Genomic DNA, 12,845 nt, shown 5'->3' with positions numbered 1-12,845 from the left:
GCCATGCTTCAAGCCACTGCCCTCGCCCCCCACGGACCTAGCCCTGCTGCGCTTTAAATGCAGTGCACGTGCCTGGATCCTGCTTCTCTGCTGCACTCCAGCATGTGAGTGAGCAAGGCTCCCCCAGGCAGTGGCAGAAGGCAGACTCCTGAGACAAGGCTGATGCAGGATTTACCAAAGCCATGGACAGCAATGGCACGTACGGCTAAGAGCAGGAGCATCCTTGTCTCTCGAGAGCTTCACCTTGCTTGTCCTTGCCACAAATGCCCTGCTCAGTGTGCGCCCAGAACTGCAATCAGACTCATGGATAGCAAGGAGGACACGAGGCCTGCCAGAGGGCGTTGCTGTCACTGACATAGCCAGCGAGGACTGTGCTGCACCTGCATTTCACTGTTCTTTGTGCAGCAAGGTTGACACTGCTGGGCTACGCTTGGCTTATTTGGCTTGCCCAGCACCGTTGCCAGCCGCAGCCGTAAGAGACATTGGCTCTTGGACACCCAGGCATGCGCGTGCTGCCTGTAGTAGCCCCGTTCTCTGGCGTCTCTTTATTGGGAAGGAGCTGGTGGCATGGGGCTGCGGAGAGCAGGGCGGCAGGGAACTTCCCAAAGAGGCTGTGAGGCCATGCTCGCTTTTGTCCTGTGAGCTGTTAGAAGGCAGAGCTGGGAGCCAGGCGCCGCTGCCTGCCATGGGGCCTGCCCACCCTGATGGCGCAAGCAGGGCATTCCACAAGGCTCTGTCGGGGTGCGCGATCCCAGCTTCTGCCTCCACTCCTGCTTGGGACCCCTCCTATTGCCTCCCCTCCCTCCCCTCCCCCCCCGCCCCCCCGACACCACCACGCCCAGCACCCGGAACCAGGCACTCTGTGACATCAGTCCCACGTCCAAGGGAACCCCGGGCAACGGGAATCCTGCGGGCAGTACGTCAGCAGCCGTACTGGTGGCGACAAGCCCTCGTCCTTGCAGCTGCCACATGTCGCTGGCAGCGATGGGTTTTCTGCGTCTCCTCGTTGTCCTGCTGGCCGTGTGCTGTCCTGTGCACGGCACATGGGACAGCTGTGGGTAAGTGGCCCGAGGCTCTGGGAGGGAGTTGGGCAAGCCTTGTGGGCTTCACTGGAGGGGGCCTGCTTGTCCCCCATGGCCACCCCCCAGGTTCCTGAAAGCCATGTGGGAGGCTCAGTGCCTTGACAGCAGCCAGGCTGCCGGCACAACTCGTCTACGGGCTGAAGCAGAAAGCGGGGCGAGGGGAGCGGGTTTTGGCCCCACGGGTTTCCTCGGCCCGTCTGGCCATGCCTTGTGGGGAGGGAAGACGGCTGGCCTTCAGCCGCAACGGCGCAAGCCATCCAGCAGCACAGTAAGGAGTTTCTGGTTACAGAGGGAGCTGCGGGCTTCGTCCCATGGCTTTGCACTACGGCATGTCGCGCGTCGTGGGTGGCACAGATGCCCAGCCAGGGGCCTGGCCCTGGATCGTCAGCATCCAGGCTCTCGTGGAAGGAGGCACGGCGCACATCTGCGGGGGCTCCCTCATCAGCCCACAGTGGGTCCTCACAGCAGCCCACTGCTTCATCGAGGTCAGGTAAGGAGGACCAGGGGTCGGGGCTAGCCCCACAACACTAGCAGGTGCCCTGAGCGCAGCAGCACGTGCTACTGCCGTCCCGTTGCCCTGCAGCACGCCCAGTGCCTGGGCACTCCGGAGCCCCGCCGAGAGGCTGCTCAGGAGAAGGCTGGGCTCGTGCCACTGCTTCCCAGCAGCCTCCCGCTCGACACTGCTTGAGCCCAAGGCACGCGAGGGCAGTCGCAGCCTCCCTAGCGCTGCTTGCCTCTCTCCCTCGTCGAGCAGAAGGCAGGGCAAGTGCCGGGCTGCTGCAGCACGTGGCTGCGCTCCCTCTGAGCCCTCTCTCCATCTGCCTTCCAGGCACATCACCGTCTTGCGCGTGGTGCTCGGTGCTACCCAGCTGACTCAGCTGGGCCCTGAGGCTCAGGTGCGCGCCGTCAGGCGGCTGCTGGTTCACCAGCACTACTGGAACGTCACACAGAGGAACGACATTGCCTTGCTGGAACTGGACCAGCCTGTCCAGTGCAACAGCTACGTACAGCTTGCCTGTGTGCCCGACGCCTCGCTGAGAGTCTCAGAGCTGACAGCCTGCTACGTCAGTGGCTGGGGTGCCAGGAAAGCAAGAGGTGAGTGGCCCAAACGCAGTGGCGGCGCCAGTGCAAGCTTGGCCAGCTTGGGGAAGCAGGATGCGCTTCCTGACGGCAGAGGCGAAAGCCAGAGTCAGGCTGTGGGGGCGTAAGCCTCTCTCTTCGAGAGAGGGGCCGGCGCCATTGACCCAGAGCAAGGCAGAAAGGCAAGAGCGGTCCAGCGCCTGTCCGCATGCAAAGCCAAGCCCCGGGGGAGGGCTTCAGCCAGACGGGGGAGGAGAACTGGCAATGAGCTGCTGGGTGTTCATTCCTTTCTGTGCTCTTCACAGCTGGAGGATCGGCATACGCGCTGCAGGAGGCCCAGGTCCACCTCATTGATGCCAGGGTCTGTAACAGCAGCGGCTGGTACAGGGGGGCCATCCACAGCCACAACATCTGTGCTGGCTATCCGCAGGGCGGCATCGACACCTGCCAGGTAGGAGCGTGCTACAAGCCAAGCCCTGGCAGCGCAGGCAGCCCCGCCACAACCGCCCAAACGTGCGCCATCACGGCCTTTTGCCGGCCACTCACACTCCCATGGCTGGGTCCCCACCGCTGAGGGCCTTACCCGCCCCTCCCCATGGGCAAGCCCTTGCCCAGGGCCTGCCCGCCTTGTCCCAGAGGCCTGGCACGCTGCCCAGAAGGCCCGCCCGGTGCCCCTGGCAGCCCACAGCTTCACCATCCCAGCCGTCTGACACACCTTCACCACCACCGTGAAGAGCGGTGAGAGCGAGCCCTGCCTTACAGGCCCACCGCCCCCTGCCAGGCAAGCTTCTACAGAGCTTGGCTGGCCACTGAATGCAGCTCTGGCAGGTGCCGTGAGAGAGAAGGAGCCAGCCACCGGGCTGACGGTGGCCACCCAACAACCCCTTCGTCCTCTCTCCTGTGCTGCAGGGGGACAGCGGTGGGCCTCTCGTGTGCCAAGACAAGAGCGCCGACTACTTCTGGCTTGTTGGCGTGACCAGCTGGGGGACGGGCTGTGCGAGAGCAAGGAAGCCCGGAGTCTACACCTCCACCCAGCACTTCTACGACTGGATCCTGGCGCAGATGGGCCTGCGCCCAGCAGTAACCACTACTGCAAGGCCACAGCCAGTCTTCACCTACACCCCCGTTCAGAGGCCGAGGCCAAGGCCAAGGCCAACAGAATCGAGCCGGTTTCCACCCTGCCCGTTTCCAGTCCAGAAGCTGCTGGACTTCTTTACTCGGCTGCAGGAGCTCCTGCAGTACCTAAGAGCGAAATAGCTTGGAGCAGCACGATGAGGAGCATCCAGGGCAGGCTGCAGCGCACAACGACCATTTCCTGCTGGGGCAATGCCTGCTGACGAAAGGCAGCCTCAGTGACAAAGGCCTGCTCTGTCCTGCCCACGCTCCTCGCAACGGCAGAACCCAGCAGGCTGCCTTCTTGCAATAAAGTGTTTCCGTTGGCATGGCTAACCACGCGCCAGTGCACTGCAGTCTCCTGTGCGAGGCAAGGACTTCCAGAGCCGGCACCTGCCGAAGGAGGCAGGCTGCCAAGTCGGGCACAAAGGGTCACCGCAAAGGGCTGAAGCTCTGCCTGCTCCGAGAGAAGCATGAGGGAACAGTGGAAGGAAGGAAGGCAGGTCATAGGAGGGCTCAGGGCCTTGGGGGTGGCAGTTGGAAGCAGAGAATGCCTTAGGCTGGCTCCTGCTGGCATCCCTGTGGGCTTCTGTACGAGGCGCAAGCCAGCTTGAAAGTGGCCTCTCAGGGCCAGCTGGGCTTCAGGGGAAATCCACGAGCTGGGGCCTTTGCTCACGCCACGGAGTTCCTGGGCTTCCCCAGGCTGCTCTGCTTTCACAGCTGCACCATGTTTCCAAGCCCAGGCCTACGGCTGCAGTGGCTGCCGGGAGCGCCATGAGCTTTGAGTGGGAGCAAAGAGGCTGCTGCTGCTGCTGCTGCTCGGCAGTTGCCCCCCTCCCTGGCTGCCTTCTGGCTGTAGTAGCGGCCACGCTAGAGGAGCAACCGGAGGCCTGGGGCATACCAGACCCCTATGGAGGGGTGCCGCGGGGACTCGAGTGGAATGGTCGAGACTAGGGGACCGGGCCCCCAGTCCGGTGTCTTTTTGAGGGCTTGAGGCTCTGCAGAGGGGTCTGGGGTGCAACGAAGGCCTCAGAAGGGGGCCTGAGTGGACTAGAGAGAGCCTAAGGCAGCCTCCGGGTAGCCAGGGGAAAGGGTGCCCAGTGCCAGGTGGCCTCCACAGCCATCAGGGACCTGGGCACAGGCACTGTCATGTGGGGAGGCAGGGAGCGTGGCATGGGCTTGTTGTGCTCATCATCTCCTTGCCCCTTTGCGGTGCCTTGATGTTGCAGCTAGCCCAGGCACTGCCCCCCACCAGCACAGGGACCCTTGCACAGCACTCCAGCTTAAGATCACTGGCACCGGCTGCCCAGAGAGGCCCTGGAAACATTCCAGCACCACCTGCACATGATTTTGTGCAACCTGCTCTAGCACAGCCTGCTTTTGCAGGGCGTTGGACTCGATAATCTCCAGAGGTTCCCTCCAACAACGACCATTGTGTGATTCTGGGACTCGTGGCACTTTGGCTGAGGAAGAAGAGGTCAGGATCCTCAGGCCACCCGACACCTGACTGCCTTCCCAGTGTCTGTCCAAGAAACCTGCCAGTCCTCACTAACAGAAGTTGGACCTGCACACGTGGGCTTGCACATGTGCATGAGCACTGCAGGGCAACAGCCTTCTCTCTCTTCCCCGTCCTCTACTGCAGGGCGAGCGCAGATGTTCTGCCAAGGGAGCACCAGTCTGCACAGGCCCTGCTGCTGTCGCTGTCATGCAGCGGCTCTTCTACCCCGGGCTCCCGCTACTGTGTCCCACACCACTGGCCTGGTGTGATGGCAGAGCCAGGGGCACTACCCGGCTCTGCACCTTCCCGGTCCATCAGGGCAACCTGGGTGCCAGTGAGGAAGCTGGGAATTGCCCTTGGCCAGGCCCTCTCCCTGGAGTTGCCAGAGGAGGAATTCCTTGTGGATGGCAGGGATGCCAAAGCATGAGGAATTCCCCATTGGACGGCAGGGACAGTGCGTAGAGCCCCATCGATTTGAAGCCAAGCCCAGCAGCCCCTCAGCCATGGCCACGGTCACACAGAACCTCACCGAGGAGCTCATCCATATCGTCCAGGACACCCTCATAGTAACCAGGCAGTACCAAAAGTTTCTGCAAGTAATGATGGCCAAGTGGCAAGAGGCGGTCTGTAGTGGGACACACACCACGCTCACCACCACCCCACAGTTCTCTCCCTCCCCCCCGCTAGGAAAGAGGAGCAGCAGGAAAGAGGATCAGCTCTATCCAGGGCTGCTGGAGCCCAGAGGGTTTTCCCAGGGCCTTCGAGTAGAGCTGCTGGGGGCAGATGCGCACATGGAGAAGATGGCAGATGGGGACAAAGGCCAAGGGGAGGACATGGGGCCAAGCAGAAGCAGCCCTGTGCAGGTGGGCAGAAGGAGCCCAATGGGGATGAGGAAGAGGAGCCCCATGATGCCAGACAGAATCAGCTCCATGGGCCTGGGCAGCACCATCCACGTGGGGCCAGGCAGCAGCACCCCAGCAGAGCCCAGGCCCCAGCACCATGTCCCCATGGGCAGGGCACGTGGGCAGGCAGCCTCAGGACCGTGCTGGGCAGGATTGTGCCTGCAGGAGGGCTGCTCCCAGCTGTGGGGCTGCCCAAAGGCTTGGTGGAGATGCGACTGCCGGCACCACTGTGTCTGTTTCTGCAAGCCCCCGTGGTGGCAGCGCTGCTCCCACAAGAGCAATGGGTTGCCCTGCCAGTGAGCAGCTTGCAGGGTGCAGGGCTGGGACACCCCTGGCGTGCCCCTTCATCTGAAATGTTCAATCTTTTCTCTATCCATGGTTCTATCTATGGAGCTCATCCATCCATCCTGCAGCTGGGGCTGCATCACCCTCAGTGCCTGAACCCAGCGGGGATGGTCTGGCATTGGGCACCGCTGGCACCCACAAAATGGGGGGTAGGGGTGTCTGGTACCACAGTGGGTGTGCTGGCAGCTGGGGACCGAGTCTGGCTGGAGAAAGGGCGCAGCAGGGACCCCATCAGGTCCAACAAGTGCTGAGTCCAGCCCCTGGGGAGGAACAAGCCCAGGCCCCGGCACAGGCGGGGGCCACCTTGCTGGAAAGCAGCTTAGCAGAGGAGTCTTGGTGGGCCCCTCAGGCAGCTGCCTACTGGTCAGGGGATCTGGACCCCTGGCAAAGGGGGGATCCAGTATGTATTGAGACCCCACGGTGAATCCGTGCACCACAAATAGGAAGGCATGTTATCCCCAGGCTGGCATTTCAAATGCCTAACAAATGGGGTATGGCCTTGGTCCCTTGAATGCTTCTCGTCCAAACCAGATAATAGGGTTGAAACATGGGAAATAAATCCCCTACCCTATCCGAATACTCCCCTCAGGAATTGTTCCTGAACAGTTTGATGTGAGTTGTGAAATAGAACCACGGTCTACCCCAGAAGCGCGAAGCCTTATTCCAGGCACGTGTTCTTGTTGGGGTTTTCTGGCACCAGTGTTTAAACCTGGAGATCGTATGTGTTATGCAAAAACTACCAATCCAGAAAACGCATTGAAATATGTAGTTTTGCTTACTCACAAAACAAAATGGAATTTTGTGTGGGAAGGGAAAACAAACAAGCTACCACCCATCAGCACGCTCCACCGGTCAATATCCAGCCCCTCAGGGTCCGTTCTGGGCATGTTCAGATGGGAAGATGTACTTTGCACTAACTACTTCCTCAAAATTATTTACATATGCATAAGGCACTTGCCTATGGCCCTTTGCTCCTGGGGGGTCTTTAATGGGGTCTTTGGAGAGCGCTGGTGGTCAACAACTTGGTGAACTTCAGATGAACTTTCCTGGGGCACCTGCACTCTACTTGTTCTTATAGAACTTCATCTCTTCTCTGTGCTCTATGCTTTGGAAGGCAATGCTGCGTTACCCCACTTCCCTTGGCTACTGTTATAGCCCAGCTGCCTCAGAAGGCTTGCCACCCCTTGGTGAGCTAATTCAATAGGTGGAGTTAATCACTGCCGTAGCTGCAGCCTCTCCTAGTGATTCTTTATAACTTCATCCCATCAGCGAGGAGAAGCGCCCAGCTCTGCCGCTGAAGGGCAGAGCCCCAGCAGGGCCCCAGCCCAGCCCAGGCTGCGCCTGCCCAGCTCAACATGGCTGCTGGGAGGCTGAGGGTGGGCAATGGCAGCTCCCAGCATGCCACGGGAACAACATGGCTGCCCTGCAGCACCGGGCCTACAGCTCCCAGCATGCCCTGGGAACAACATGGCCATGGGGCTGTCCCAGGCCTACAGCTCCCAGCATGCCCTGGGAACAACATGGCCATGGGGCTGTCCCAGGCCTACAGCTCCCAGCATGCCCCGGGGACAACATGGCCATGGGGCTGTCCCAGGCCTACAGCTCCCAGCATGCCCCGGGGACAACATGGCCATGGGGCTGTCCCAGGCCTACAGCTCCCAGCATGCCCTGGGGACAACATGGCCATGGGGCTGTCCCAGGCCTACAGCTCCCAGCATGCCCCGGGGCACGCCTTCTCCCAGCAGCCTCCCCAGGCAAGAGAGGGGAAACACCAGCCGTCCCCAGGGGCAGGGGTCAACAAAAGCCACCCAAGCGAGTTGGTGGCTATAAGAAACTATGGACTAGGGTATTGTTTATTAAGACTTATGTTAAGCCCAATGTAAAGATTAGGCAACAAAAGATAAGATAACCGCCAGGTGTCCAGGATGCCGCTTGTGAAAGATAAGATAACCGCCAGGTGTCCAGGATGCCGCTTGTGCATATGAATGAAGGGTCAACACCTCCACTACTTCATGAACACGAAAGTAAAAAAAAAGGTATAAAAAGGGACTGTTTGAACTGCTCAGGACGGCAGTTGGCGGAGCGCAGACTCCCCTGTTGTCCAGCGCTGGTTTTGCTCATATTCTACTTGCTATAATTAATAAAAATTTTAATTGGATTATGATCTATTGTGGTCTCAATTTATAACAATTCTGGTGCCGTGACTCGGATAAGGAACGGTGGGCTTTGGTCCTCCGGGGAGGCGCCCCGCGACATTTCGCGGCCCCGCGACCAACAGCTTACTCCAACCTTACCTACGAACCTAAATTCTAGAATAATGAGCAAAGGAGAAACCGGTAAAATCCCATAAAAATTCTGTGCACGGGAGTCCGGACGAAGACGCAGGACGCGTAAGTATATTGCGAATTTGTTCGCGGGTTTGCCGTTCGGGCGGGATTGGGTTTCCTGGAATATAACGAGTGAGTGTATGTTTGTGGATATTCCAGAAGATGGGGGCGAAGGGCAGCAAGCCTTTGACTCCCATGGGAAGGGTACCCATTGTACCTAAGAATACCCCTCTGGCATATATCTTAGACAATTGGAGATATTTCCCTGGAACTCTAGGGAAAGATAAGCAGAAGATGATAGAATATTGTACTAAGATATGGGGAGGGAAGAAAATTTCTAAAAATGTCTTTTGGCCAGTCTATGGGTCAGAAGAAGATTGGGTAAGACAGCAATTAAACCTCTGGGTTAATAATAAAAAACCCCTTAACCCGGAGGAGAGTCGATATGCGGAAGCGTGGCTAGAAAGACCGGGAGCTAGACTTTACCCACTGAATGAAATAAAAACTAAACAAAAGAAAAAGCAAGAAGAGTTGGACGAAACCCTTCTAACCCCCCCTCCTTACATTCCTCCTCCTGCTCCCGCAGAGGTCCCCAGAGCGCCCACTCCCCCACCAGAGTCGGAACAAGGGTCTCCCCCTCTTCCTAGACGCATAACTAGAAGTCAGAAAGGGGCAGCTCAGATGTACCCCCTAAGGGAAATACCCATGGGGGGACCTCAACCTGTGATCGGATATATTTCCGTACCCCTAAACTCGGCTGACCTACGAGATTTTAAAAGAATCGAGATGGGAAACTTAATTGAGGACCCACTCGGAGTGGGAGAAAGATTAAATCAATTTTTTGGGACCAAACCTTTATACTTGGGATGAGATGTAATCTATCCTTGGTCAATTATTTACTACCGAGGAAAGAGATATGATGACGAGCAGGAATGAGACTGTGGGATGCTCAGCATGCCCAGGGACCCCAAGCAGATATTAAATGGCCACTCCAAAGACCTAATTGGGATAATCAGGATCCAGTGCATAGAACTCATATGCAGGACCTGAGAACTATAGTAATTCAGGGGATTAGGGAAGCAGTACCCCGTGGCCAGAATATCAATAAAGCATTTAATGAAATGCAAAAGAAAGATGAAAGCCCTACTGAGTGGCTGGAACGACTGAGGAAAGCCCTTCAGCTGTACTCTGGGGTAAATCCAGACGACCCTTTAGGGTAAGCGCTCCTAAAAACTCAGTTTGTGGCAAATAGGAGAGTCAGGGGCTCTATATCTTAGGGGACCGGAGTCATCGTGAGCCCTTGATAAAATTAAAAATAGGTCCCCATAAACAAGAGTTCACCTTTTTAGTAGACACTGGGGCTGAAAAATCAACTATTAAGCAAATACCTGAGGGATGTAAAGTTTCCCCTGAAAAAGTACAAGTAATTGGGGCAAAAGGAGAACCCTTTAAAGTAAGCAAAATCAAAAATGTGGTATTCGAAACTGAAAATAAATTTGGAATGGGTGAACTCTTGCTCGTCCCTGAAGCAGAATTTAATCTGTTAGGACGAGATTTAATTGTTGAATTGCAATTAGAAATTAAAATAAAAAATCAAGAGCTAACAGTGATATGGAGAAATAGTGTGAAATGGCGACAATGGACATCGATTGTGATTGTATATGTCTGCTCAAGGAATGTGGGTATGGTGACTGGTCATGGGTGCGATGTCTGGTCACATAGGCACACAGCTCTGAGGAGACAACTACAGTTTTGAGGAGACACCTGCCCTTCTTCCTCTAACAAAGGGGCTATTTAAGAGATATTCCAATGCTATCTAGAGGGAGGGAGTGCTAAGTCTCCTTGCTGGAGAAGATCGGATGGTCACAAGGACATGAATCACCTACAAACCTGCAAGACCACCACATTCCAGGCAAAGGACTGATAAACTAATTAACATACAAAGCGGGGTTTAGGTAACAAATATGTATAGGCGTTAATTGAATATTCATTTGTTTTATTGTATAAATGTGAGATGGTTCATCATTTCGGGCATGCACGCTTGTGGAGGAGCGATCCCCCGTGCATCTGCGCGCAATAAGCATACCTACTTTATAACTTTCGAGTTATAGAGTCTAATTCCGCACGTCAGTTTGGCGAGCCAGCCAGGAGGATTTCTGCTCGGCTGAGGGACCAGCTGCGGAGCGGACGCTCCTAGGCGCGCCCCGGGAGATTTCCTCGGAGGAGCCTCCTCTTCTCAGCTGTTCACCTGGGAGCAGAAGAGAAACCCCTGGATCCACGGATAAAACGGTATGTTTAGTAACGGGGCGGCTGGTGAGACGCACGGAGACGTCTGGCGCGCAGCGTAGTCCCCAGGAGGAAAGGTACCTTGGGAGGGGGTTTGCTGACCAAGGGGTGGCCGCTAGCGATCTTGAGGGCAGATCGAGCAAATCCGAGGTTACTGCCATTCCTAAAAGCCCGGAGGCCTCGTGACGGAAAGCGGGGGGCGGGACGGAATAAGGCGGAATCTCACAGGAACAAGAGGGACCTCACAGCAAAAGTAAAAGGGAAACTTTTGCGTAGGAAAAAGAGGAAGCTAAAAACTTCCTTTAGGTTGTTTTAAGAATTGGGGAGTTCCTGGAATGTAACAACTGAAATAGCGCTCTGTGTCTTGTTTGTTCTATGTGTTGTCTTGTTATATGTTCAAAACTCGGAGTTATGAAATGTATGTTGAAAAATATTAACATTCTGGTAATTCGTGGCAAATAGCGGAAAACTTAACACTCTGCTTAAGACCAGGAAAAATTGGTTTTTGTTTATTGTTTGGTTTTTGGCAATTGTTCATTGAAATGCATACTTTGTGAACTGTTAGTGTTCCTAAGAGTTTGTACATAAGTGCACGGTACCGTATAACATACTGCTTGTGTGACTGCGGGCTGCCCGGAGAGTGTGAATGGTGTGATTGAGATGCGCATTTTGATTTTCCGTGTATAGCTTAATTATTTTGACTGAGTGTGAGTGCAAGAGTGCTTGAGACAGGCGTTTGAGTGCAAAACGAGTAGAAGCTCTATCCGCGTTTCTGACCTTGGGTGGCTAAGGCGGCCGGAAAAAAAAAAAAAGAAAAAAAACCCAAAGTAATTAAAATTGCAAAATGGGAAATGGAAGGAGTAAGCCCTGTGAAAAATCGCCCTTGGGTTGTATATTAAAACATTGGAGTGATATTGTAGGACATGGTGGTACCGAAAATAGAAGGAAATTGGTTAAATATTGTAATCAGTGGTGGCCTTTGTATAAATTGGAGAGTGATGCGAAATGGCCTCAGGAGGGAGGAACGTTAGATCATAACACTCTCCTGCAATTAATGTTGTGTCTGAGAAAAGAAGGAAAATGGGACGAAGTATCGTATGCAGACATGTTCTTTGTCCTCCAGGACAAACCTGAGTGGCAAAAGGACTGTGGATTAGTACCCCCTCGGGATCCTATGGTACTAGCACTAGAAAGAGTGCGGGATTAACATCACCTGATCTTTGATTGTGGCTCTAGAAAAGGATAGGAAAAAACTGAGACCTAAACTAGAAAGATGTTCTTGTTGAAATTTCTGTGTTTAAAAGCTCAGGTTGCGGTTCCTTCTGTGGAGCAACCAGAATGAAACACGTTGTAAGATATAAAAACTTGTACTAATGTATGTAAAACCTGAGGCGTGTGTGTGTGTGTAGAATCAAAGACCTTGTGAAAGTGTTGGGGTGAGTTTGTACAAACCCCTGTACCCCCTCGAAGGTGCGACTGAATCATGCTGGGATGCATGGCAGGATGTTTTCTGTTTGCCTGCGAAGGCCTGATATGTAATAACACAGACTTAAAGCAACAAGTAGCAGATTTGCATTCAGGGTAAGAAAGAGTTAAAACAGAAGTGCTGCTGCAGAGGCAGGCTTGTGTAACCTGCAGAGCAGGAAGAGCATCTCCTGCCCCGAACCCTTCTGATGGTGGGGAGGAGGGGGTTGCTGTTGCTGACAATTGAGCAGAAGGACCTGACAATGTCACCCCAATTGCTGCAGCATTTGCAGCACAACAGGACCGGTAAGGGCCCTTCTAGGGCAGGGAATGGGTATGAGGTGGAATTTTAGTGAATACAAAACCAACTGAAAAAAATTGTTACAGTTGTGGGAGCTGCTGGCCACCAGGAAAACATCCTGAAACCTTTAAAGTACAAACTAAAAAAACAAATAAGAATGCCAAATTCACTAAAATCTTTGTTGGCATGAGATTTATTAGAACATCTAGACGTTTAAAGAAGGGGAAATGAAATTAAAAGTTAAATATGATCAAGTAATTGAAATATTGAGCTTATCTTTAATTCAGCAGAAAAGAGGAAAAGAGGACCTCCCTGAAGTAAGAGAAATTTTTAACCAGGTGTATCTGAAAATAAATTCCAGGAAAGGTGAAAAATGCTTTACCTGCTACAGTAAAATGATAAGGGGGAGGCTTGCTCAGTTCAGATAAAAACAATATCCCTTGGTCA

The sequence above is a fragment of the Falco peregrinus genome, unplaced genomic scaffold (assembly GCF_023634155.1).
Source record: "Falco peregrinus isolate bFalPer1 unplaced genomic scaffold, bFalPer1.pri scaffold_29, whole genome shotgun sequence".
NCBI classification, from domain to species: domain Eukaryota; kingdom Metazoa; phylum Chordata; class Aves; order Falconiformes; family Falconidae; genus Falco; species Falco peregrinus.
Note: the sequence above shows the minus strand (reverse complement) of the source record.